This window comes from Chiloscyllium punctatum, chromosome 41 (genome assembly GCF_047496795.1).
Source record: "Chiloscyllium punctatum isolate Juve2018m chromosome 41, sChiPun1.3, whole genome shotgun sequence".
In the NCBI taxonomy this organism is placed as follows: Eukaryota; Metazoa; Chordata; class Chondrichthyes; order Orectolobiformes; family Hemiscylliidae; genus Chiloscyllium; species Chiloscyllium punctatum.
This window is the reverse complement of record NC_092779.1, coordinates 40,490,994-40,516,928: the sequence shown is the minus strand read 5'-3', so window position 1 is coordinate 40,516,928 and position 25,935 is coordinate 40,490,994. Positions and strand designations below refer to the sequence as shown.

General features: G+C 42.0%; 1 protein-coding gene and 1 long non-coding RNA gene across 2 annotated transcripts in view; one reads left to right on the top strand and one right to left on the bottom strand.

The window, feature by feature from the left end:
* The window catches only part of mak (male germ cell-associated kinase), a 233,517-nt gene extending 216,348 nt beyond the window's left edge, over nt 1-17,169 (bottom strand). The window contains exons 1-3 of the mRNA XM_072560769.1: nt 17,088-17,169; nt 16,330-16,436; nt 4,450-4,608 (exon numbers count right to left, since the gene is read on the bottom strand). The gene's annotated coding sequence lies outside the window, so the exon portion shown is untranslated. The remainder of the gene's footprint in view (nt 1-4,449; nt 4,609-16,329; nt 16,437-17,087) is intronic.
* Nucleotides 17,170-17,315: 146 nt separating this feature from the next.
* Nucleotides 17,316-23,707, top strand: LOC140464999 (uncharacterized). The gene is made up of 2 exons (XR_011955041.1): nt 17,316-17,432; nt 22,489-23,707. It is a non-coding gene; the product is annotated as an uncharacterized lncRNA (long non-coding RNA).
* Nucleotides 23,708-25,935: the final 2,228 nt, after the last annotated feature.

Genomic DNA, 25,935 nt, shown 5'->3' with positions numbered 1-25,935 from the left:
AATGCTTTTCAGCCCATTGAGTTGCTGGTGGTTAAAACAACCACTAATTATTCTCATCCCATCTTCCAGCACTGCTGGTCCATAACAGTGGCATTGCAAGTACACATCTAAATAAGTTTGAAGTGTTAATGAGAGTTTCTGCCTTTACCTCACTTACAGGCAGTAAGTTCCATATTCCCACCACTCTTTAGAGGAAAAGATTTTTCCTCACATCCCCAATAAATCTCTTGCCCATTCCTTCCTGTCTACTCTACCCACGCCCTCATAATTTCATACATTTCAATCATGTCCCCCCTCAGTTTCCTCTGCTTCAAGCAAAACAACACCAGTCTATCCAATCTCTCTTCCAACCTAAAAGTCTCCAGTGCAGGCAGCATCCTGGTTAATGTCTTCTGCATCCTCTCCAAAGGAATCACATCCTTTCCTGGCTTATGGGGCTGATGTGTACTTCCCTAGATATTAGACTAGGTTTTAGTCAGACTAATATTTCCTAGGTCACTATTTAGTGAAGTATCATAGATCTGTTCAAAGTCTCCAAATCTGCATTAGATTTGGAGACATTTACAGAGGGTTCCATAGAACAGAGTAAATAGAAACTTCCTAGGCAAATCCAACATAGATGCACTAGATACTGGAAGGTTAGCCCCAGAATTTGGGATCAAAACCACATATTTATTTATTTGATATAATTATGTAAAATTTTGAACAAACCTTATGTTGGGGAATTGTAAACAGAAGTGACCATTCATTTGTAAATGTAGTTTTCAAATTAGCCCAATGATGATCATCTTCAAGTGTACTTTATGATCTGTAGTGAAGTGCTTTGTTTTTACTCTTTTATGGAATGTGGATGCTATTGCTTTTATTGTCCATCCATAACTACTTTTGAGAAGGAAGTGGTGAGTTACCTTCTTGAATTGCTGGAGTCTATCTAGTGCATGTGTGCTTCTATGTCACTTTAAATGGGTGGAATTATTAGATCTCGGGTGCATAGAAACATTAGTTTTATTTTTATTAACTCTGTTTACCTTCTATTAATGTGGACCTATTAACTCTGGACCAATACACATGTACAAAATCCAGCAAGATCAAATCCAGTTATTCATATGGGTTTCATCCAAGGCCACTTTGGTGATTTTGTCTATGTCAAGAGAAGCAAAGGGCTCCAACAATGTTTCACAAACTATTTTCCAATATGACTCCTTTTAATTCACCTTATCAAAAAAATGTTGGCCTTGCCAATGATACCTGCATCAAACAAACATTTTTTTTTATTTACGTAATATTTAAAATCTCTAAGATTAATGTGATCCCAAAGACCAGCAAAAAACAAACAGCGACAAAGCAGCATAGTAAGATTCAAAATAAACCTAATTTTTGAATGTACATTCATATATAAGGTATGAATATGAAACTCTACTATTAAATATTATTTCATGCACTCATGCAGGTATGAGCCAAACTCTCTCTCCCTCAAGCACACACACATTATATGATCTTCGAAGCAGAACAAATACATAGTCCAAAATTCATCTCAGATTGAAGCACAGAAGCATCTCAAAGTTTAAGATGATCTGGTTCAGCTTAAGAAAGTTGCTTATCAACAGAAACAGTTGTGAGGAGTCTACATTTACTGAGGACCAAAGACAATTCTCCCAAATTCTTACAAAGGGGAACCAGTGCTGGAACATGATGAACGGTTGCAGAGTGTTAATATGCAGAGAGATCTAGGTGCCCTAATGCATGACTCACAAAGGTTAGAATGCAGATACTTCACGTAATTCATAATAAAATGTTCTCATCTATTATCAGGAGATTTTAATACATAGTAAGGACAAACAAGGCAAGGAATACATTAGGAATTTGTAGGACCCTGGGAAGCATAGAGGATTACAGGGTCCTTGGTGTACATGTGTACCAGTCTCTTAAGGTACCAGGATATGTAGATAAAGTGGTTAAGAAGATATATAATATACTTGCTTTAACTAATAGAGGCATAGAGTTTAAGAGCCGGGGAGGTTATGTTGAAACTGTATAAAATGGTGGTGAGGCCACAGCCAGGGTCCTGAAATCAACATCACAGCAGGGATGTGATTGCGCTGGAGGGGGTGCAGAAGAGTTCTACCAGATGCCAACGAGCCACCAAACAACATGACCCTCTCTCACTAGTATCCTTACATACAGATGAGGAAGGACACCACTTCGGCTGGGACAACACATCCATCCTAGGACAAGCCAAACAGAGACATGCACGAGAATTCCTAGAAGCATGGCATTCCAACTGGAACTCTATCAACAGACACATCGAATAAGACCCCATCTACCATCCCGAGAAAAAGAATAGGAAAATGACATCACCACAGGAAATTACATCACCGACCCAAAGAAATCCAAACATATAAATAGAAAGCAGGAATCATTTACAGTGCTTCTCCTGAGGCCCACTGAAGATGTTACCTAGTAGGGTGATGAAACATCTGGAAATGAACCCTCCAACTCAGCGAGCAAACCAGCTTTACCAGATGTTACTGAAAACAAAAAATGCTGGAGATCGCAGCAGGTCAGGCAGCATCCATTGAGTGAGAGCAAGCTAATGTTTCGAGTCTAGACGTGGACGGGAGCAATAGTGGGGTAGAGGTGGTGTTGGAGTGTTGGAGGAGAAAGGGTGCGGATAGTGCAGATTAAGTGAAAATGACAGAACAATGGTGTGTATAACTGTCAGACAGTTCCACTGAAGTGAGGACAAGGGGAGGGAAGACCTGGTGACAGAGAATGTAACAAGCAAAGCTAAAAGAAAGGGAAGGGAATGAGTTCACAATTTGAAAATATTGAACTCAATATTGAACCCAGAAGATTGTAAAGTGCCTAGTTTGAAGAGCTTGTTCCTCTAGTTTTCACTGTGATTCACTGGAGCATTGCAGCATACTGAGGACAGACAAGTGGGCATCCTGTTCTCATGCCCACTTGTCTGGCCCCAGCATGCTGAGATGTCATAATCTCAGGAAGAGTCATCAGCTTTAGAAATTTCTTCACTCAGAGCAACCATTCTTAAACTATAGGCTGAAACTCTTTGGGATTGCAGAAACAGTGAATGGGGTCACATGTTTCTTCCCTGAGATTATGAACGAAGGCCCAGGTGAATCCTAGCCTTGCCAGTTCCTTGGTCTCAAACTCTCTCTGAGTCATTTCATTATGATCTGTACTTTGCTGCATTATTGAAGTGCTATAGGGTTATCTATGGAAAATATTTCATTCTTCTCCCATTGAATCTATCTATCTATCTATCGCATCTGATTACAGCATTTTCTCAAGACCATTTGAAAATGTCACTTCCTGAGCTACAGCCATATACTGTCTCGGGCTGTCAGAGCTGCTGTGCATCCTCACTGGCTACTAATGTCTGTGTGCGTTTAGAGGGGAGAAAGGCTGATTGCTAAATTTGAATGTGATGGGGAGGGGGGAAAGAGTGGAGAATGAGAGTCTGAGAGCCTCAGTAAAAAAAATGAAACGTTTATTTGCTCATTTCAGAGTAAAATCAATTAACCTTGATATGTTGCCGTTATGAATCAACAATAATGAATGTAAATGTGAATGTTAATAGTATTCGACATTTCTTGGCCAAAGTCCATGAAATAAAGTATCCAGATAAAGATTGATTAGTGAGAGGTGGGGTATAATTGACTGCTCGTGACATCAATTCTGCATCAGTTCTGTGCCAACTTGTCTACACAAATCCTATTTTCTAGTACTTGGCCCTCAGCCTTGAGTGTTATGAAATTTCAAGAGTGTGGCATTAAGGAACTCCAGCAAAACTAGAATCAATGAGAGTAAGGGGGGAAACCTCAGTTGGAGTCATACCTGGTACAAAGGAGCTTGGTTGTGGTGGTTGGAGGTTAATACCTCCACAGGAGTTTGTCAGTGTTCTCGGCCAAACCATCTCCATCAAGAGAAAATCTAATCTCTGCCCCTTGACATTCAATGGCATCGCCGTCACTGAATTCCCCACCATCAATATCCTGGGGGTTACCAATGACCAAAAATACAACTGAACCAGTCATATAAATACTGTAGCTACAACAGCAGGTCAGAGGCTAGGAATTTTGCAGAAAGTACCTTATCTCCTGATTCCCCAAAGACATTTACAAGATTCAAGACAAAAGTGTGATGGAATACTTCCACTTGCCTGATAACTGTAACTCCAACAACATTCAAGATACTCAACTTCAACCAGGACAAGGTAGTGTGTTTGATTGGTAACCATCCATAAACATTCAGTGCCTTCACCACAGACAGTCAGTATTAGGAGAGTGAACCATCTACAAGACAACCTGCAGAAATTCACCAAGGCTCTTTAGATGGCACCTTCCAAACCCACGACCACCATCTACAAGGACAAGGCAGCAATATGTGGAAACATGTCACCTGCAAGTTCCCCTTTAAGCTGCTCACCTTCAGATTTGGGAATAAATTGCCATTCCTTCAACATTGGGGTTAAAATCCTGGAAGTCCCACCCTGATTCACAACTGCACTGACGTGGTTCCAGAAGGTAGTTCACTACCACCTTCTCAAGGGCAATCAGAGATGGATGATAAATGCTAGCCAATGACCTGTGAATGAATAAAGTACACACATAAGATATTTACACAAAGTAGTTTAGAAAATCAGACATTCATAGAGTCATACAGACAGAAAAGGCCATATGGTCTATCAGTTCTATGCCAACTTGTCTACACTAATCCCATTTTCTAGTACTTGGCCCACAGCCTTGAGTGTTATGAAATTTCAAGAGTTCATCTCATGTACATTTTAAAGATTGTGAAGTTTCCTGCCTTTACTACCCTCTCAGACAGTGCATTCCAGATTCCCACCATCCTCTGGATGAAAAGACTTTTCCTCATATCCCCTCTAAACTTTCTGCCTTTTACCTTAAAATTATGATCCCTTGTTATTGACCCTTCAACTAAGAGGGGCAGTTGCTTCCTATCCACAGGTCCATATCCCTCATAATCTTAAACATCTCAATCAGGTCCCTTGTCAGCTTTCTCTACTCTAAAGAAAAAAACCTGATGTTATCCAGCCTCTCTTCACTGGTAACATACTCCAAACCTGGTAACATTCTGGTGAATCTGCTCTGCATTCTCTTCCAATGAATTCACAGTTTCCATAGGGCAGTCACCAGAATTGCATACAGTTCTCTAGCTGTGATCAAAACAAGGTTTTGTGCAGCTCCAACATAACGGCACTGCTCTTATAATCTATGATAATCTATGCCACGAATTAAAAAAGCAAATGTCCCATATGGCTTCTGAACCACCCTATTAATTAGTCCTACTGCCTTCAGGGATCTCAACTGTGTCATTTTTGTTTTATTCATTTATGGGATAAGGGTGTGATTTTGCTGGCCATTTATTGCCCATCCCAATTGCCCAGAGGGTTGTTTAAGAGTCAATCATACTGCTGTGGATCTGGGGTCACATGTAGGCCATACCAGGTAAGGGTGGCAGTTTTCTTCTTAAAGGCCATTAGTGAAGCAGATGGGTTTTTCCAACAATCAACAATGGATTCATGGTCATGATTAGACTCCAAATTCCAGATTTTTTTATAGAATTCAAATTCCACCATCTGCCATGGTAGGATTTAAACCTAGCATGCCAGATCATTAGCTGGATCTCTGGATTAATAGTCTAGTGATAATACCATCATCTCCTTGTGCGTTTATATTTCTTTCATCACAAACAATAAGGGATCCAGCACTGATCCCTGTGATATGCTACTGGACACCAGCCTACTGTCACACAATCAGTCTTCTACCACCACCCTCTGCTACCACTAAGCCAGTTTTTGATCTATCTTGCCAACAAACATAATTGGACTCTCAGGTGCAGGATCTTGGAAAGAAAACAACATAGATTTGGATTTCATGACAGACTTAAGATTCCAGCAGAAATTGTTCAAGACTTATTTTGGAAGCATCTCTGGTAATTTTGAAGGTCATGACTAAAGTTAAACTAGCAGAGTTAGCCAGCAGACTGAAAATAAACTCGCTGGAGTGAGGTGAGAGCAGTTTGGTTAAATGGAAATACCAGGGAAACCAGGTAGTCAAGTCAGTACAAGTGATTAGAACATAGAACATAGAACAGTACAGAGCAGTACAGATCCTTTAGCCGACGATGCTATATCAAGTGAGAAAATGCTGGAAAATCTCAGCAGGTCTGGCAGCATTTGTAAGGAGAGAAAAGAGCTGATGTTTCGACTCTAACTGTTAGACTTGAAATGTCAGCTCTTTTCTCTCCTTACAGGTGCTGCCAGACCTGCTGAGATTTTCCAGCATTTTCTCTTTTGGTTTCAGATTCCAGCATCTGCAGTAATTTGCTTTTATGCTGTATCAAGCACTTATCTTAATCCAAGGTAAGTCTAACCTACACAACCCTCAATCTGCTGCCATCCATGTGCTTGTTCAGTACTCGCCTATATAGCCCTAATGTCTCTGACTCTACTACCATCACTGACAGTGCATTCCATGGACCCACCACTCTCTGCATAAAGAACCTATCTCTGACATCTCCCCGAAACCTTCTTCCAGTCACCTCAAAATTATGACTCTTGTGACAGCCATTTCTGCCTACCTACTCTATCCATGCCTCTCGTTACCCTGTACACCTCTATCAAGTCACCTCTCTTCTTTCTTCCCTAGAGCGTGAAAAGCCTAGCTCAATCAACCTCTCTTCTTAAGACAAGCCCTCTTATCCAGGCAGCATCCTGGTAAGTCTCCTCTGTACCCTCTCTAAAGCAAGTGTGTGGTACTGGAAAAGCACAGCAGGTCAGGCACCATCCGAGGAGCAGGAGAGTCGACGTTTCGGGCATAAGTCCTTCATCAGGAATTAAAGCCATCCTGATGAAGGGCTTATGCCTGAAACGTCGATTTTCCTACTCCTTGAATGCTGCCTGACCTGCTGAACTTTTCCAGCACCACACTCTCAACTCTGGTCTCTAGCATCTATAGTCCTCACTTTCTCCATGATAGAAGAAAGGTCTAGTCATAATTTGCACTTTGGCCAGGAGGTGGTTACGGTTCGGCTCGCTTTGCCAAAATTTGAAGAGAAGGACATAAAAGCAAATGGAGTGGCCAAAGGCATATTGGATACTGCCCATATAAAGTAAATTAACTGGTAAAGCACAAGAGATTAATGCATCTCTGTCAGGGGAATGTTTTAAAGATTATAATAGAATTAAAAGGGCTATTCTAAGCTCATGTGAATGGTTCTTGGAGGTTTCAGAATTTAAGGAAACAGTCTGGGCAAATTTAGGTTACAATTGACAGCATCAATACTGGAGTAAATGGCCAGTCAGAGAAAAACACTCTTCAATCATCACTCTCTGGTTCCTGCCACTTAGCCAATTGTGGATCCAACTTACAAGACTTCCTTGGAATCCATGAGCTCTTTGCTGTCAGACACCTATGCGAACCTTACCAAAAGCATTGCTGAGGTCCAAGTTGACTACATCAAATGAATTGCCCTCATCTTCACACCTTATCACTTCTTCAAACCATTCAATCAAGCTGGTCAGACCTGACCTCCCCTGAACAAAACCATCCATGCCTCTCCAGACAGATTACATTCAGTCCCTCAGAATCGCTTCTAATAGTTTCTCCACCACTGTGGTTAGTCTGATGGGCTATCATTTTCAGGTTTATCATTTGCTGCCTTCTTGAATAAAAAGGTACTACGTTGGCTGTCCTATAGTGCTCTGGAGCCTCTCCTGTGGCCAGAGACGAATTGAAATTTTTTGCAAGAGCCCAGATTTCCTGACTCGCCTCGCTCAACAACCTGGGATATATCTCATCCAGCCCTAGAGATTTATCTACTTTTATGCCTGCCAGACACTCAGAACTCCCCTCGGTCTATGCTAATTTCTTTAACTGCATCACAGACCCTTTCCTAATTTCTATACCTACATTGACCCTTTCACTAGTGAACACAGACCCAAGCCAATAATTTAGGACCTTAGCTACTCCATCTGGTTCCACACATAAATTACCTATGGCCTTAATGTACCTGTATAACAACTTAGAATTTTTCTTTATTTACCTTAAAATGCTGATGCGGATGCATTTTAACATTTTTGCTCCCTCCAAACAGACAATCCCTAATGTCAGAGAAGTTGAAATCCCCTATCACTATTTTATTACTTTTACATTTCCCATATCTGTTCTTCTATTTCGCTCAGACTGTCAGTAGCCTATAGTACATGCCCAGCAATGTGATTGCCTCTTTTTGGTTTTTAGCTTTGTAGCTGTTACAATACAGAAAAGCAAGAAGTGAATTCAGTTGTTAACAAAGAAATATAATAAAGGCAGAAGAGAGCTTCACAGGGTTTTTATCAAAGGGGAAGGTGACTCCTTTTCTTCAAGTGAGGTAGCAAAATCCATAACCACATGAAGGGATAAGGGGCAACACATGCTTAGAACAAAAAACAGTACAGCACAGGAAGAGGCCCTTCTGTCCAGCAAGACTGCCCCAACATGATGACTTTCTAAACTAAAAATCATTTTCCTTCACATAGTCCATACTCTATGCTCTGCCTGGTCATATATATCTGTCAAGATGCCTCTTAAATGTTTTGATTGTATCTGCTTCCATCATCTCCTCTGGTAGCACATTCCGGGCACTTACCATCCTCTGCATAAAAATCATGCGTCTCACCACGAGGCCATTACCTTATGTTTGCTTTCTTTGTCTTTTTGTCTAAGTTGACAAATTTCACTTGTCATCCAGGAACATGCTGGCCCAAAATTCTACTCAACTGGCCTTTAAGTGTTCCCACATGCCAGATGTGGATTTGAGCTCAAACAACTGCCCCCAGACCTCCCTAATACTGTGCTAGTTAGCTTATCCTCAGGTTAGTACTTTCACCCAAGGACTACTCTTATCCTTATCTATTAGTGACTTAAAACTTACAGAACCATGGCCACTGTTTCCAAAATGCTTCCCCACTTAAACTTCAATCACCTGGCTAAGCTCATTCCCCAATATCAGGTCTAACATGGTCCCTTCCCTAGTTAAACCATTTCCATATTGTTTAAAAAAAACATCCTGGATGGACCTAACATCTTCTCCCCATCCAAGCTCCTGGCACCAAGCCAGTCCACATCAATAAAGAGGAATTTGAAATTACCCACAACAACAATTCTGTTATAGAGTCATAGAGATGTACAGCATGGAAACAGGCCCTTTGGTCCAAATCCTCCATGCTGACCAGATATTCTAAATTAAACTATTCCCATTTGGCAGCACTTGGCCCATATCCCTCTAAAGTTTTCCTATTCATGTACCAATTCAGATGTCTTTTAAAATATTGCAATCGTACCAGCCTCCACCACTTCCTCTGGCAGCTCATTCCATACACACACCACTCTTTGTATGAAAAAGTTGCCCTTTTAAATCTTTCCCCTCTCACCCTAAACTTATGCCCTCAAGTTCTGGACTCCCCCATGCCAGGGAAAAAACCTTGTCTATTTAAACTATCCAAGCCCCTCATGACTTGATAAGGTCATTCCTCAGCCTCCGCACGCCAGACAAAACAGCCCCAGCCTATTCAGCCTCTCCCTACAGCTCAAACCCTCCAACCCTGGCATCATCCTTGTAAATCTTTTCTGAACCCTTTCAAGTTTCACAACACCATTCCTTTAGAAGAGAGACCCAAATTGCACACAATGTTCCAAAAGTGGCCTAAGCAATGTCCTGTAAAATGGCAACATGACTTCCCAACTCCTATATTCAATGCTCTGAACAATAAAGGGAAACATATCAAACACCTTCTTCACTATCCTATCTACCTGCAACTCTACTTTCAAGGAACTATGAACCTGCACTCTAAGGTCTGTTTGTTCAACTACACTCACAAGGGCCTTAACATTGTATGTAAAAGACCTGTTCTGATTTGTCTTTCCAAAATGCAGCACTTCAAATTTATCTAAACCTATTTAAACTTCATCTGCAACTCTTCGGCCTATTGGCCCCTCTGATCAAGATCCCGTTGTCCTCTGAGGTAACCTTCTTCACTGTCCACTACTGTTTTGTAGTCGTCATTACTAAAATAATCCCCCCCACTGCCACCTCAACCACCTGATCAGCTTCATTGTTCAGAAATGGATCAAGCACTGCATCATCCCATGTTGACCTTCTGCATGTTGACATAAAAAAATTCTCCGGAATATATTTCGAGAAATCTGCCATCTCTAAACCCTTTGCACATTGACTATTCAGATTAAAGTTGGAGAAGTTAAAATCTCCTAAAATAATTACTCTATTACTATTAATAAACACCTAGTCTATTTTCCACATGTCTGCTCCTCTATTGCCTGATGACTGTTTAGGGCCGATAATACACTCCCAGCAATGTGACTTCCCCTTTTTATTTCTAAACTCCAACATAAACACATTTTCTCTCCTTCCTGCAATAAGTAGCTCCTTAATTAATAAATGCAACACTATCTCCTCTTTTACCCGCTCCCCCTTCTCACCTGAAGATCCTACATTTGGAATGGTGAGCTGCTGGCCCTGTCTCTCTTCAGCCAAGTATCTGTGACTGCAACAATATCACAATTCCACATATCAATCCATGCCCTTAACTCATCTGTCCTACTAATAATACTCCTAGCATTAAAGTAGAGGCCATCCAGCCTCTCCTTACTCCCTTGAATCTCAACATGGCTGAATTTTCTTTGTCTTGACCCCTCTACTATATTAAGCAGAGTCCCTATTGTATTAATATTGTGTACCCCTTCTCCCATAGACTTAATTTAACCGCCTCCAAACAGCATTAACAAACAAACTTACATGCAAGGATGTTGGTCCCATTCTGATTTACATGTAGACCATCTTGCTTGTATGTGTCTGACCTTTCGTGGGCGGCACGGTGGCACAGTGGTTAGCACTGCTGCCTCACAGCGCCAGAGACCCGGGTTCAATTCCCGACTCAGGCGACTGACTGTGTGGAGTTTGCACATTCTCCCCGTGTCTGCGTGGGTTTCCTCTGGGTGCTCCGGTTTCCTCCCACCATCCAAAGATATGCCGGTCAGGTGAATTGGCCATGCTAAATTGCCCGTAGTGTTAGGTAAAGGGGTAAATGTAGGGGAATGGGTGGGTTACGCTTCGGCGGGTCGGTGTGGACTTGTTGGGCCGAAGGGCCTGTTTCCACACTGTAAGTAATCTAATCTAATCTAAATGATCCCAGTCATTCAAGTATCTAAACCCTCCATAAACTCGAGCCACACGTTCATCTACCCTGTTCCGTTATTTCTGTATGCACCAGCACATGACACCAGCAGTAACTTTGAGACTGCAATTTATAGGTCTGCTTCCTTCACCGCCACTCCCTCACCACCAGACGCCTGGAGGAAGAACGCCTCATCTTCCGCCTCAGAACACTTCAGGGCATCAATGTGGACTTCAACAGCTTCCTCATTTCCCCTTCCCCCACCTCATCCTAGTTTCAAACTTCCAGCTCAGCACTATCTCCTTGACTTGTCCGGACTTGTCCGACCTGCCTATCTCCTTTTCCACCTATCCACTCCACCCTCTCCTCCTTGACCTTCATCTCCTCCCCACTCACCCATTGTACTCTATGCTACTCTCTCCCCACCCCCACCCTCCTCTAGCTTATCTCTCCATGCTTCAGGCTCACTGCCTTTATTCCTGATGAAGGGCTTTTGCCCGAAACGTCGATTTCGCTGCTCATTGGATGCTGCCTGAACTGCTGTGCTCTTCCAGCACCACCAATCCAGTATTTTTAATCTACTGCCTAACTCCCTGAATGCAAGACTTCATCTGTCATTTTCTCTATATTGTTGGTACCAATGTTTACCAAGACCTCAGATTTATCTCACTCTATCAAGTCTCTATCAAGTTACCTACCACTATCCGGCTGGGACTTTTCTTCCTCACCCCTTGTATAGCTGAGCCACCATAGAGCTGTGAATTTTGTCCTTACCATGCTTCCCACTGGAACCCTCATTATCATCATTTTTCAACACAGAAGAATGAGTACATGCCCTTTGGGGCTTTCCTGTCAGCCTGCCCAGCTACCTTCCTCTGCCTGGTGGTCTCCCATTACAGCTTTGACTGCAGCTGCTTAGTCTACAGGATGACCACCTCAGCAAAATGACTACCCATGTAGCCTTCAGCTTTGCAGGTGCACCTCTGTATCTTCAGCCAACTTCCAAGTCTCGGTGTTCAAGATATTTGACCTGGCAGTACTTGCTACTGATGTGGTCATCAAGACTGCCAGAAGCATCTTGGAACTCACATGCTGCAGATGGTACAACAAACTGTCTAGGGCTTCGAACATATTCAGTTAAATCTGATTCATCTTACATTTAAGGTTATTGGAAAGAAAGTGTTTCGACCCTGAATGCAAACGGTTAAAAATGAATTATGAAAACTATGTAAAATGGTATATACAAAAATGTATACATCACAATAGAATGCAAAATAGTAAAGAATAATAAAAAAGTCAGAAGAGGTAGTAAAAAGAGAAATTCTTACCTATCAATCACTTTCCAATTCCATTTAATATTATATGCTATCGAAACATAAACTTTATAAACTACTCTGCCGCTATTGTTGGTTTGCTTTGTTTTTGTCAGCATCCAGTATCACATTAACATTGAAGTGTTAAAATTGAGTCACAATGGAACATAATTTTTGAAAATGATGGTCTAATGATATTATTGCTAGCCTATTAATTCAGAAACCTAGATAATATTCTGGGGACCTGGGTTCAAATCCTGCTATGGCAAACAGTAGAATTTGATTTCAATAAAAATCTGCAATTAAGACTCATAACCATGAAATCATTGTTAATTGTTGAAAACATCCATCTGGTTCACTATGTCCTTTAGAAAAAGAAAAGAACAAAGAAAATTACACGGACAGACTACTTGGCCCTCCAAGCCTGCCACATCCTCTATCTAAACCTGTCACTTATTTTTTAAGGATCTGCATCCCTCTGCCCCTGCCCATTCATGTAACCTATCTAGATACACCTTAAATGATGCTATCGTGTCCGCCTCTACCACCACTGGCAATCTGTTCCAAGCACCCACCACCCTCTGCATAAAGAACTTTCCACGCATAGGGGAATCCCCTTAGGGATTGAAATTTGCCATCCTTACCTGGTCTGGCCTACAAACAATCCACAATCATATGACTGACGCTTAACTGCCTGCTGGACTATTAAGGATGGGAAATAAATGCTGACCCAGACAGTGGTGCCCACATTCTAAGAGTGAGAAAACAAAAAGCACTGACCCATAGGGCTGTGAACACTGTGTTGAACATATTCAAGACAGAGGAGAAAGTGAGGACCACAGATGCTGAAGAGTGTGGTGCCGGAAAAGCACATCCCGTAGGCAGCATCTGAGAAGCACAGAATCGACAATTCAGGCATAAGTTCTTCATGATGCTGCCTGACTGGCTGTGCTTTTCCAGCACCACACTCTTCGATCATATTTAAGAAAGATTTTTACATTGAATACATCACATTATATGGGAATATGACAGAAATTTAACAGCAAAAAAGGAAGCCTTTCAGCCCACCTTATCTGCACCTGCTCTCTAAATAAACGATTCATTTTATATCAATCCATTATGTTCTTCCTGTAACCCTGCATATTCTTCCTTTCAGATAACAAATTCCCTTTTGAATGCCTCAATTGAAGCTGCCTCTAGTACATTCTTAGGTAGTACATTCCAAATCTTAAACTACTTGCCATCTGACAAAGTTTTTCCTTATATCACCTTTGCTTTTCTCAGCATTTACGTTAGGCTGAGCAATGGAATTTGAATTGCTCCATAACTGGAAACAGTTTTGCTCCATTATCTCTGTCAAGAACTCTTATGATTTTGAATGCCCATATAACTTCTCAGAGCCTTCTATTCACCAAGGATAATAATCCCAACTTCACCAATATATCTTTGGAACTGAAGTTCCTGATTCTTGGAATAATACGTGTGAATCGTTTCAGCACCATCTCCAGACATACAGTTATAGAATTGTACAGGACAGAAACAGACCCTTTGGTCCAACTTGTTCATATGGATCAGATATCCTAAATTAATCTCGTCTTATTTGCCTACGTTTGGCCAATATCCCTCTAAACCTTTCCTATCCATTTAACCAACCAAATGCCTTTTAAATGTTGTAATTACACCAGACTCCACCACCTCCACTGGCAGCTTATTCCATCATCTGCATGAAAATGTTGCTCCTTAGGTCCCTTTTAAATCTTTACCCTCTCATCCTAAACCTCTGCTTTCTATTTTTGGACTCTCTGAGTCTGGGAATAAGACCTTGACCATTCACCCTATTGACACCCCTCATGATTTTATAAACTTCTATAAGGTCAGCCTCAGCCTCTGCCTCTGATCCACCAGGGAAAATAGTTCCAGCTTATTCAGCTTGTCCTTATAGCTCAAACCCTTCAACCCTAGCAACACACTTGAAAATCTTTTCTGAACCCTTTCACAACATCTTTCCTATAGCAGGGAGACTAGAACTGAATGGAATATTCCAAAAGTGAACTAATGTCCTGTACAGCTACAACATGACCTCGCAACTCCTATACTGATTGTACTGACCAATAAAGGCAAGCGTACCAAACATATTCGTCACCATCCTGTCTTCCTGTACCTCCACTTTCAAGGAACAAGAACCTGCAACCTAATGTCTCTCTATTCGGCAACACTCCCCAGGATGTTACCATTAAGTGTATACCTCCTGCCCTGATTTGCCCTATCAAAATGCAACACCTCACAATTATCTAAATTAAACTCCATCATTCAGCCCTCGTCCCATTTGCCGATTTGATCAAGATCCAGTTGTACTCAGAGATAATCTTTTCACTGTCCATGACACCACCAATTTTGGTGTCATCTGCAAACTTACGAACCATATCTCCTGTTTTCACATCCAAATCATTGATATAGATGACAAAGCAGTAGACCCAGCACCGATCTTTGAGACACACTGCTGGTCACAGGCTCCAATCCAAAAAGCAACTCTCTACCACTATTCAATGCCTTCATGTCTTTGCTAAAGGTTCCTATTGAGTCTGGACCTGTGTTTTATATAGATTTAACACATACTTCTTCCTCTTAGTCTCTCAGATATAAAACTAATAAATCAAACTAATAATAACATACTGTCTGCTTTATTAGCCATTCATTTTAATCTGTCCTGCCAATTCCAATGACTCACGTACACATATCCTCAGGTCTTTCTGCCCTCACACCTGCTTTAGAATTGTCCTCTTTACTTTAGGTTCTCCTCTGATATTTTCCAACCAAAATGAATCTTCTCACATTTCTTTGCATTTCATCTTCTTTGCTACTTGCACATCCATTCAGCAACTTCTCTAAACATTTTGAAGTTTTGCACCACCATCCTCACAATTTAGGAGTGGACATGGCTTTCAGTGAGGCTTTTGACAAGGTCTCACATTGCAGACTGGTTAAGAAGCTAAGCATCCAGGGAAGGGTAATTCCGCAAATTGGATTCAAAATTGGCTTAATGGTAGGAAGCAGATGGTGATGGTCAAATTATATGTTTGTGACTGGAGGACTGTGACCAGTAGCATACCCCATGGTACGGTGCTGGGTTCCTTGTTCTTTGCTGCTCACAATGTGGTCTCTTGATCACTGGGGAGATGATATGCAGACTAGGTGACTGCTTGCAGAAGAATCTACTTGGACAGCTTTCAGCACAGGGGAGGCATCCTTGCTAGACTATTAATACAGAGACCCAGGTAATGATCTGGGGTCTGGGTTCAAATCCAGGTGAAAGGGCAGATGATGGAACCTAAGAAACAAAAATCTGTACTTAAGAGTCTAATGATAAGCATGAAATCATTGTTGATTGTCAGCAAAAACCCAGGTGGCTCTTAATGTCCTTTAGGAAAGGAAACAGTCGTCCTAACCTGGTCTGGCCTACATGTGATTTCGACCAATAGCAGGGATGCGCATTAAATCCTGGTCTAACTAACAACATCTACATTCTGTGAAGGAATTTTTTAAAAAGCCAATCTATTTTCACCTACTCATGGTCTCCTTTATCAGTTTTTTTTCTCCTCCTTATACTATCATTCACCCTTTTATCTGCCTGTCCTTCTCTCTCTCTAGTCTCTATCTTCACATATCTGCTCACTCATTCCCACCCACCCACATCTTCAGCATTTTTATCATCTTTTCCTAGCTACTATCAGTTCTGAAGAACAGTCACTAGACTTGAAACATTAACTCTGCTTTCTCTCACAGGTGCTACCTGACCTGCTTTGCTCCAGCAATTTCTGTTTAAGTGTTTCTTCAAGATGTTGCCTGGGCTGGAGCGATTCAGCTATGAAGAGAAATTACATAGGCTGGGATAGTCTTCTCTACTGTAAGGAAAACAAAGTGCAGATCTGATCAAGGGTGTACAAAATTGAGATGCATAGACAGAGTAGAAAGGCAGAAACTTTTCCACTAAAAGAAACAATCACCAGGTGCACGATTTTAAGATATACAGCATAAGGTTGAGAGTTGATTTGAGAGGAAAAAAGTCATCAAGAAAGTTGTGGATATCTGGAACTTATCACCTAAAAAGGGTAGTAGAGGCAGGAACCATAAAAGCATTTAAGAACTACTTAATGAACACTTGAATCACAATAACACACAGCTACAGGCCATGTGCTGAGAGATGGGATGTTTGATAACCAGCATAAACTGTGTGGACTGAAGCATCTCATTCCATACTGTAAGAACACTGTATCTTAACTTTGCTATTGTTTCCAAGTTTCATATTATCTGCAAAATTTTGAAATTGTTCCTTGTACAACAAGGTCTAGCCATTAATACAAGAGTCCCAGCAGTGATCCCAGGTGAAGCCAGGAATACTGCAGCAAAATAAAGTTTAAACAATTAAGCTATGGTCATACTGAATGTCAGAACTGCATGGAGAGCATAATAGCCCTATTCATATATGTGACGCTCATAACGCATTTCAAAAATCCCAATTAAAATGTAAGGAGTCAGCTATTCGCAAAACTCACCTGAGTTTCTCTGGTAACTGCTGACAGTCGATGCAGACCTTTTCCTGGTACATCTACTGTTTATTTACATATCCTGACTCTCCTCCCTGTCGCTCCGCCGCTTTCTCCTTGGTAACGCCATGGCCACGCCCTCACGCCATACTGCGCAAACTCCAGCTCTCTCCACCTCCTGCCGCGCGCACTCACGACGCGGTGGCACAATGCACTGCGCAGACTCAGTGGTGACCCCATTCGGAGCTGCAACTGCTCGGCTCGCTCTGTCTAAGCAGCGAATATGTAAACGTGTTGGTATTTGGCTATAGGGTATGCGGTGGTGAAGAAGTTGAAAATTACCCTCACGACAAGGTATAATCGCGTAATTAAGTTAAAACATTATACTCAAAGTTTACAATTCAAAGAATGATAGAGTCCCTACAACAGGCCTTTCAGCCCATCATCAACGCTCTGAAGAGCATCCCGCCCAAAACCATCAATATCCCCTTAACCCTGTGTTTCCCAAGGCTAATCCATCCAGCCTGCACATCTTTGAATGTGAGAGCCAACTGGAGCACCCAGAGGAAAGGCACAGGGAGAATGTGCAAACTCCACAGTTACCCAAGGCTGGAATCAAACCCTAGCACTGTCTGGCAGTTATGCTAACTGTCACTTCTAACCGCTGCATCACAAAGAAAGCTGTGGTAAAAATTGGTAAATTTGCTGCTAACTGGCAAAGAAACAATGACCATTGATGGTTAGGCTTTTGCCCGAAATGTCGATTTTCCTGCTCCTTGGATGCTGCCTGACCTGCTGTGCTTTTCCAGCACCACTCTAATCTAGACTCTGACTTCCAGCATCTGCAATCCTCACTTTTGCCGAATGAACACAAAGCCGTTTTCTAAGCTGGGTCCAGATCTATGAGAGTATTTGTCAACAGACATTCTGGCATTGCACTAACTTTCAGAGCACAAAACGTCTGGTTTTATGCCATGTTTCTTCCTTAAATTTAGTAAGTTTATATGTTCCTTATTTCCTTTAATTAGTCCCGTTACATCTCTTCACGAAGCATGTCAGCAATTTTTTTGGCATTCCTGGACTGATCCTTCAGTCAACTTACTCTGTTGTTCCCTACCTGTTTTTATAAAGAGGAGCTTTTTGATAGACTTAATATCCAATGTCAACACCTTGTCTAATCTCATGAAGGAGAAAGTGAGGACTGCAGATGCTGGCGATCAGAGCTGAAAATGTGTAGAATCTCATCATGAGTTGAGTTTAGCATTATCCACTGGAAATAATTTCTCATTTTTCTTTGCTAAAGTAAGTTTTAACTTTCCATCTATTGCTCTTATAAAAATTTTAACTACTCATCTTTGTATTGTACTACAAGAGTTAAAGTCTGATGAGGTAATATGTTAAAAACAAAATTAGAAATTGCTGGTCAGGCAGCATCTGTGGAGAGAAAGCAGAATTAAAATTTCAGGTATAGCTGGGTAAAGTTTGGTATATATACTAGAGAAGAGGAGGGGAGAGGGGAAATAATTTATAGGTGGAGATGGAGCCCAAAGTGAAAGAAAAAGATTTGGGCAAAGGATAAAAGCCAATGGGAACAGTTAGTGGCTGACAATGTGATGTTTCAGGTAGTAGCCTATGTGATGACAAGGCCTGAAGTTTGGGGATTGAGGTAAGGACATGGGAAAAGGTGCTCGGGCCCTAAAATTATTGAACTCCAGAAGATTGTAGGGTTCCCAAGCAGAAAATAAATGTTCCACCAGGTTGTGCAGAGGTTTGCTGGAGCACTGCGGCAAGCCCAAGACGGAGGTGTTGGCCAGGGAACACGATGGTATGTTGAAATAGCAGGCAACTAGAAAATCAGGGTCATTTTTCAAACAGAACTTAGGTGTTCTACTAAGCAGTAGCCTAGTCTGTACTTCATCTGTCCAATGTAGAACCACATTGTGAGTAGCGAATGCAGTAGACTAAATTGAGTGAAATGCAGGGAAATCACTGCTTCACATGAAAGGTGTGTGTGTGGCCTAGGATAATGAGGAGGGAGGAAATAAATAGGCAGTTGTACACCTTCTGTGATTGCATTGCAAGGTGGTTTGGGGAAATGTCGGGAGTGGTCCAGGGTATCCTAGCGGGAACAGTCCTGTGGAGGACTGACAAGGGAGGAGAAGGGCATATATGAATGTAAGCTTGCTCGCTGAGCTATAAGGTTCATTTTCAGAGATTTCATCACCATACTAGGTAACATGATCAGTGAGCCTCCAGATGAAGCACTGGTGGCATGGCCCGCTTTCTATTTATGTGTTTAGGTTTCCTTGGGTTGATGACATCATTTCCTGTGGTGCCATCATTTCCTGTTATTTTTCTTAGGGGGTGGTAAATGGGATCCAAGTCAATGTGTTTGTTGATAGGGTTCTGATTGGAATGCCCTGCTTCTAGGAATTCTTGTGCATGTCTCTGTTTGGCTTGTCCTAGGATAGATGTGTTATCCCAGTCAAAGTGGTGTCCTTCTTCATCTGCATGTAAGGATACTAGTGAGAGTGCGTCATGTCTTTTTGTGGCTAGTTGATGTTCATGTATCCTGGTGGCTAGTTTTCTGCCTGTTCATCCAATGTAGTATTAGTTACAGTTCTTGCAAGGTATCCCTTTCACAGCCAATCTTACATATTTCCAATTTTCTAGTACACTCTGGGACTGCCAACTAGTCATAGTCACAGGTGCTTGTAAGCTCTCAGTTCAGAACAGCATTCTGTCTTGCTTAAAGGTACAGTACGTGCCTTCAACTTCCTCACACCTCCCCGCTTAAGAAAAAAAGAACCATCATAATGAAAAGAGAGTCGATATCTGGTTCTCTGCCTTTTTACTTCAGCAAGAAGGAACTGATCAATGGAAGTAATGGAAAATGTTGAAGATGGATGGATTTTTGCAGAAGTTGATTATGTGGGGAAAGTGACAGTGCATGTGGTGGATGGCCAGATCGAGATTTGATGACGTGTATAGACAAAGAAACATGCATGCTTCTTCAAGTAAGTTCGTGTGAGAAATGACATATGGGAGTAGGCTTTTGAAAGCACATTAAAGAGGTTGGCACAATTCTTCCAGCAGCAGCTGAATTTAGGGCTTGGGTTAGTACCTGGGAGTATGATGTTATTGCTATTGCTGAGAGTTAGTTGAGGGAAGGGCATGATTGGCAACTAAATATCCCAGAATGTAGATGCTTCAGGTGGGACAGAGAGAGAGGTAAAATGGTTGGAGGAATTGCATTACTCTTCAGAGAGGATATCACAGCTGTACTAAAGGAGGGCACTATGGAGGACTTGAGCAGTGAGGCAAAATGGGCAGAGCTCAGAAATAGGAAGGGTGCGGTAACCATATTGGGGCTGTACTACAGGCCTCCCAACAGTGAGCATGAGGTAAAGGTGCAAATATTTAAATAGATTATTGAAAGATGTAGGAGCATGGGGTGATAGTGTTAAGAGATTTTAATTTTCCCAGTATTAACTGGAATTAGTTTACTGTTAGAGGTCTGGATAGAGCAAAATTTGTAAGGAGCATCCAGGAGGGTTTGATAGAGCAGTATGTGAATCGTCCAATTCAGGAAGGGGCTATATTGGACTTGGTGTTGGGGAATGAGCCTGGCCATGTGGTTGAAGTTTTAGTAGGGGATTACTTTGGGAATATTGATCACAATTCTGTAAGTTTTAGAATACTCATGGACAAAGATGTGAGTGGTCCTAAAGGAAGAGTGCTAAATTGGGGGAAGGCCAACTATAGTAAAATTCAACAGGGGCTGGGAATGAGGATTGGGAGCAGCTTGAAGGTAAATCCACATTTGATATGTGGGAGGCTTCTAAAGAGAGGTGATTAGATTTCAGGACAGACAGGTCCCTATGAAAATGAGAGATAGAAATAGCAAGATTAGGGAACCATGGATAACAGGTGAAATTGTGAGACTAGCTAAGAGGAAATAAGAAGCATACATAAGGTCTAGGTGACTGAAAAAGGACGAAGCTTTAGAAGAATATCAGGAAAGTAGGATCAATCTGAAGTGAGGAATTAAGAGGGCTAGAAGAGGGCATGTAATATCTCTCGCAAATAGGGTTAAGGAAAATCTCAAAGCCTGTTATTAGTGTATAAGGAGCAAGAGGGTAACTAGAGAAAGGGTTGGCCCACTCAAGGACAAAGGAGGAAAGTTATGCATGGAGTCAGATAAAATGGTTGAGATACTTAATGAGTGCTTTGCATTGGTATTCACCGAAGGGAGGGACACAACTGACGTTGAGATTAGGGATAGACGTTTGAGTACTCTAGGTCAAGTCAGCATAAGGACGGAGGAAGTATTGGGTATTCTAAAAGGTAGACAAGTCCCCAGATCGAGATGGGATCTATTCCAGGTTACTGAGGGACGCAAGAGAGGATATAGCTGGGACCTTAACAGATGTCTTTGCAGCATCCTTGAGCATGGGTGAGGTCCCGGAGGACTGGAGAATTGCTAATGTTGTACCCTTGTTTAAGAAGGGTAGCAGGGATAATCCAGGTAATTATAGACCAGTGAGCCTGATGTCAGTGGTAGGAAAGCTGCTGGAGAAGATACTGAGGGATAGGATCTGTTGTGGTTCTGTTCGCCGAGTTGGGAATTTGTGTTGCACACGCTTCGTCCCCTGTCTAGGTGATATTCTCAGTGCTTGGGAGTGTGGTGCTTAGGCGGTTGGCACAGGATTCCCATTTCCTGGCTTGTCTTAGCGTCTCTCGCCCGTAGGTGTTCAAGGTTTGTGTGAAGATTTGTAGCTCGGGTGCTCGTTGTTGTGGTTCTGTTCGCTGAGCTGGGAATTTGTGTTGCAGACGTTTCGTCCCCTGTCTAGGTGACATCCTCCCAAGCACCCAGCTCAGCGAACAGAACCACAACAACGAGCACCCGAGCTACAAATCTTCTCACAAACCTTGGAGGGATAGGATCTATTTACACTTGGAAGAAAATGGGCTTATCAGTGATAGGTAATATGTTTTTTTGCAGGGAAGGTCATGTCTTACCAAATTAATAGAACTTTTTGAGGAAGTGACAAAGTTTATTGATGAGGGAAGGGCTGTAGATGTCACATACATGGACTTCAGTAAGACGTTTGATAAGGTTCCCCATGATGGAGAAGGTGAAGTCGCATTGGGTCCACGGTGTATTAGCTGGATGGATAGAGAACTGGCTGAGCAACAGGAGACAGAAAGTAGCAGTGGAGAAATGTGACCAGTGGTGTTCCACAGGGATTGTGTTGGGACCACCCTAACACACACAAAAGTGGTTGCATCAAGACACTATTCAAAAGGGCCACAACACACTGCAATACACCTGAACTGCAAAAAGAGGAAGAAGAACACCGATACAATGTATCGCTAAAAACGTTAACCCGCGCAATTTCATCAACAGATGCCTAAGGGAAAGACAATGGAACGAGGACATGCCGCAACCCAAAGGACTAGCCACACTACCATACATTAAGAGCATTTCCGAACTGACAGCCAGACTACTGCGACCACTAGGACTCATAACAGCACACAAACCAACAGCCACTCTCAGACAACAACTCACCAGAACGAAGGACCCGATACCCAGCATGAGCAAAACCAAGGTAGTGTACAAACTCCCATGCAAGGACTGCACAAAACACTACATAGGACAAACAGGAAGACAGCTAACGATCTGTATCCATGAACACCAACTAGCCACGAAACGACATGACCAGCTATCCTTAGTAGCCACACACGCAGATGACAAACAACATGAATTCGACTGCGACAACACTACTATTATAGGACAAGCCAAAAAGAGAACAGCCAAGGAATTCCTAGAGGCATGGCACTTATCCACAGATTCAATCAATAAGCACAACTTCCTGAACCCAATATACCGACCACTGCAACGGGCAGCTGGAACTGACAACCGGAAGCGGCAGATTCAAACCACTACAAATGCTGGGAGAAAGATCACAGAAGCGCTTCACAGGAGGCTCCCAAGCACTGAGGATGTCACCTAGACAGGGGACGAAAAGTCTGCTACACAAATTCCCAGCTTGGCAAACAGAACCACAACAACGAGCACCCGAGCTACAAATCTTCTCACAAATCTAGGGACCACTATTGTTTGTGATATACATAAATGATCTGGAGGACCTGCTAATGGATTGGAGAGTTGGGTGGAGAAATGGCAAATGGAGTTCAATCCGGGCAAATTGGAAGATCCAATTCAAGAGCGAACTATACGGTAAATGGAAAAGCCCTGGGAAAAATGATAGCAAAAATCTTTTTCCCAGAGTGGGGAACTCAATTATTAGGGGTCACGAGTTCAAGACGAGAGGGAAAAGGTTGAAGGGAGATATGCATGGAAAGTTCTTTACGCAGGAGGTGGTAGAGGCAGGCATAATAGGGTCATTTAAAATGTATCTAGACAGATACATGAATGGGCTGGGAGCAAAGGGATACAGATCCTTAAAAAATAGGCAACAGGTTTAGATAGAGCATCTGGGTTGGTGCAGGCTTGGAGGGCCAAAGTGCCTGTCGCTGTACTGTAATTTTCTTTGTTCTTTGTCAACCCTCCTCGTCTGCTTGGATTAGATAATTAAACCACTTCGGGAACTGTTTCTGGCAAATACTGCTTAATCCTGTGTCAATTTCTAGCTATAATCTTGATCTCTGTAGCAGCAGCCTTATATTAGCAAGGCTGAGTATCTCTTATTTAACCTTTTATAGACTGCAGCATCTAATTGAGGAAGATATCAATGAAACCTGGTGCAGGCATTCCATGATGGGAGTCGATGGTGACATTCATTTCCTCTACTTTGCTCACCTTCATAATCCATCAACTGTCATTTTTAGAATATCCCTTTGAATGATTCAATTCTATTTACCTCAAAGCATTATTATCTATAAGATAAATATTTGTAGGACTACAGGAAATGTATGGATGTAGTGGGCCAAATAGTGGAGTCAGCACTCTGATTTGACATGTATTGTCGTCAGTTGTTCAGGAAGCTTTTATTACAAGAGATTTGAATATAAGAATAATGATATCTTACTCCACTATGAATTGTGATGAAATATTCCCTGTCTCTCTGAATGAGTGCAGCTCTAACAACACTCAGAAAGCTTTATATTATCCAGAACAAAGTAATCCACTTGCTTGACATTACATCCAAAATATCCACTCCCTCCCACCATCAACGTTCGGTAGCAGCAGTAGTGTACCATCCAGAAGATGCTTTGCAGAAATTCACCACGATTCCTTAGATAGCACCTTCCAAACCCACAACCACTTCCATCTGGAAGAATAAGGGAAGCAGATTGGAACACCACAATCTGCCCCTTCCCCTCTAAAGCTGCTCAGCATCCAGAACTGAATTGCAAAACCTTTGCTGTTGCTTTGCCAAAATCCTGGAATTTATTGCCTGTGGTATTGCAAGCCTCCCTGCAGCATTTGGACTGCAAGGATTCAAGGAGGCAGCTCACTACCACCTTGTCAAGGAAAGCTTGGAATGCAATAATGGCCCAGCCAGCAATACCCACGTTCCAAGAATGAACTAAAATAATGTGAAATAAGTTGTGAAATCTTGCCGGGAGTACTGTCTACAGTTTTACCTAAGGAAGGATCTACTTGTCTGAGTTAGAGTATAGCTAATTGTCAGAAGACAGAATTTCCTTTTGAGGACAGATTAAGTAGATTAGGTCAATCGAGTCATAGAATCATACAGCATGGAAACAGATCCTTTGGTCCAACTTGTCAATGCCAAACAGGCATCCCAGTCTGACCTCGTCCCATTTGTTAGCATTTAACCCATAGCTGTCTAAACCCTTCCTATTCAGATACCAATCTAGATACCTTTTAAGTGTTGTACCTGCCTCCACCACTTCCTTTGGCAGCTCATTCCATATACGCACCATCCTGTACGTGAAAAAGCTACCCGTTAGGTCCTTTTTAAATGTTTCCCCTTGCACCATAAACCAATATTATATTGTATTTGTTAGAATTCAGAAGAATGAAAGGTGATCTCAGTGACATTTTTAAGTAGATCATCAGGATCAATATTGGAACTTACTACTTTTGGCTGGAGGGTCCAAAACATGGGATCACATTCTCAATGCAAGGGATTAGCACTTTGAGCAAGGATGAGAACTTCAGTCACTCGGAAGTTTGTGAATTTTTGGAATTCTGTACCCATGCAGTTGTGCATGTTCAATCTTTGAGTTTATTCAAGACAGTAGTTGACAGTTTTGCATACCAGAGGAGGAGATATATCAATAGTGCAGTAGGATTTTTTGATCGTAGCCATGATATTACAGGCTGGAAAGGCCAAATGGCCTGCTCTAGCTTCTATTTCATATATTAACATAGAACAGTACAGCATAGGAAGGGGCCCTTCAGCCCACAATGTTGTGCCGAACATGATGCCAAACTAACTGTCCTTGGTCCATATACTTCCTTGCATATTCATGTGCTTATCTGAAAGTCCCTTAAAAGCCCCGTTCGTATTTGCCTCCACCACCACCCCGGCAATGTGTTCCAGACTCCTTCCACTCTTTGCGTAAAAAATGCCCCTCATGTCTCTTTGAACTTTCCCCCTCCTACCTTAAATGCATGCCCCCTAGTATTAGACATTTCAACTCTGGGAAAAAAGTTTCTAACCGTTAAACCTATCTATGCTTCTTGCAATTTTATGAACTTCTATTAAGCCTCCCCTCAGCATTCATTGCTCCAGAGAAAGCAACTTAAGTTTTTCTCACCTCTTCTTACAGCTCATACTCGGTAATCCAAGCAGCATCCTGGTAAACCTCTTCTGCACCCTGTCTAAAGCCTCCACATCCTTCCTGCATTGCGGCGATC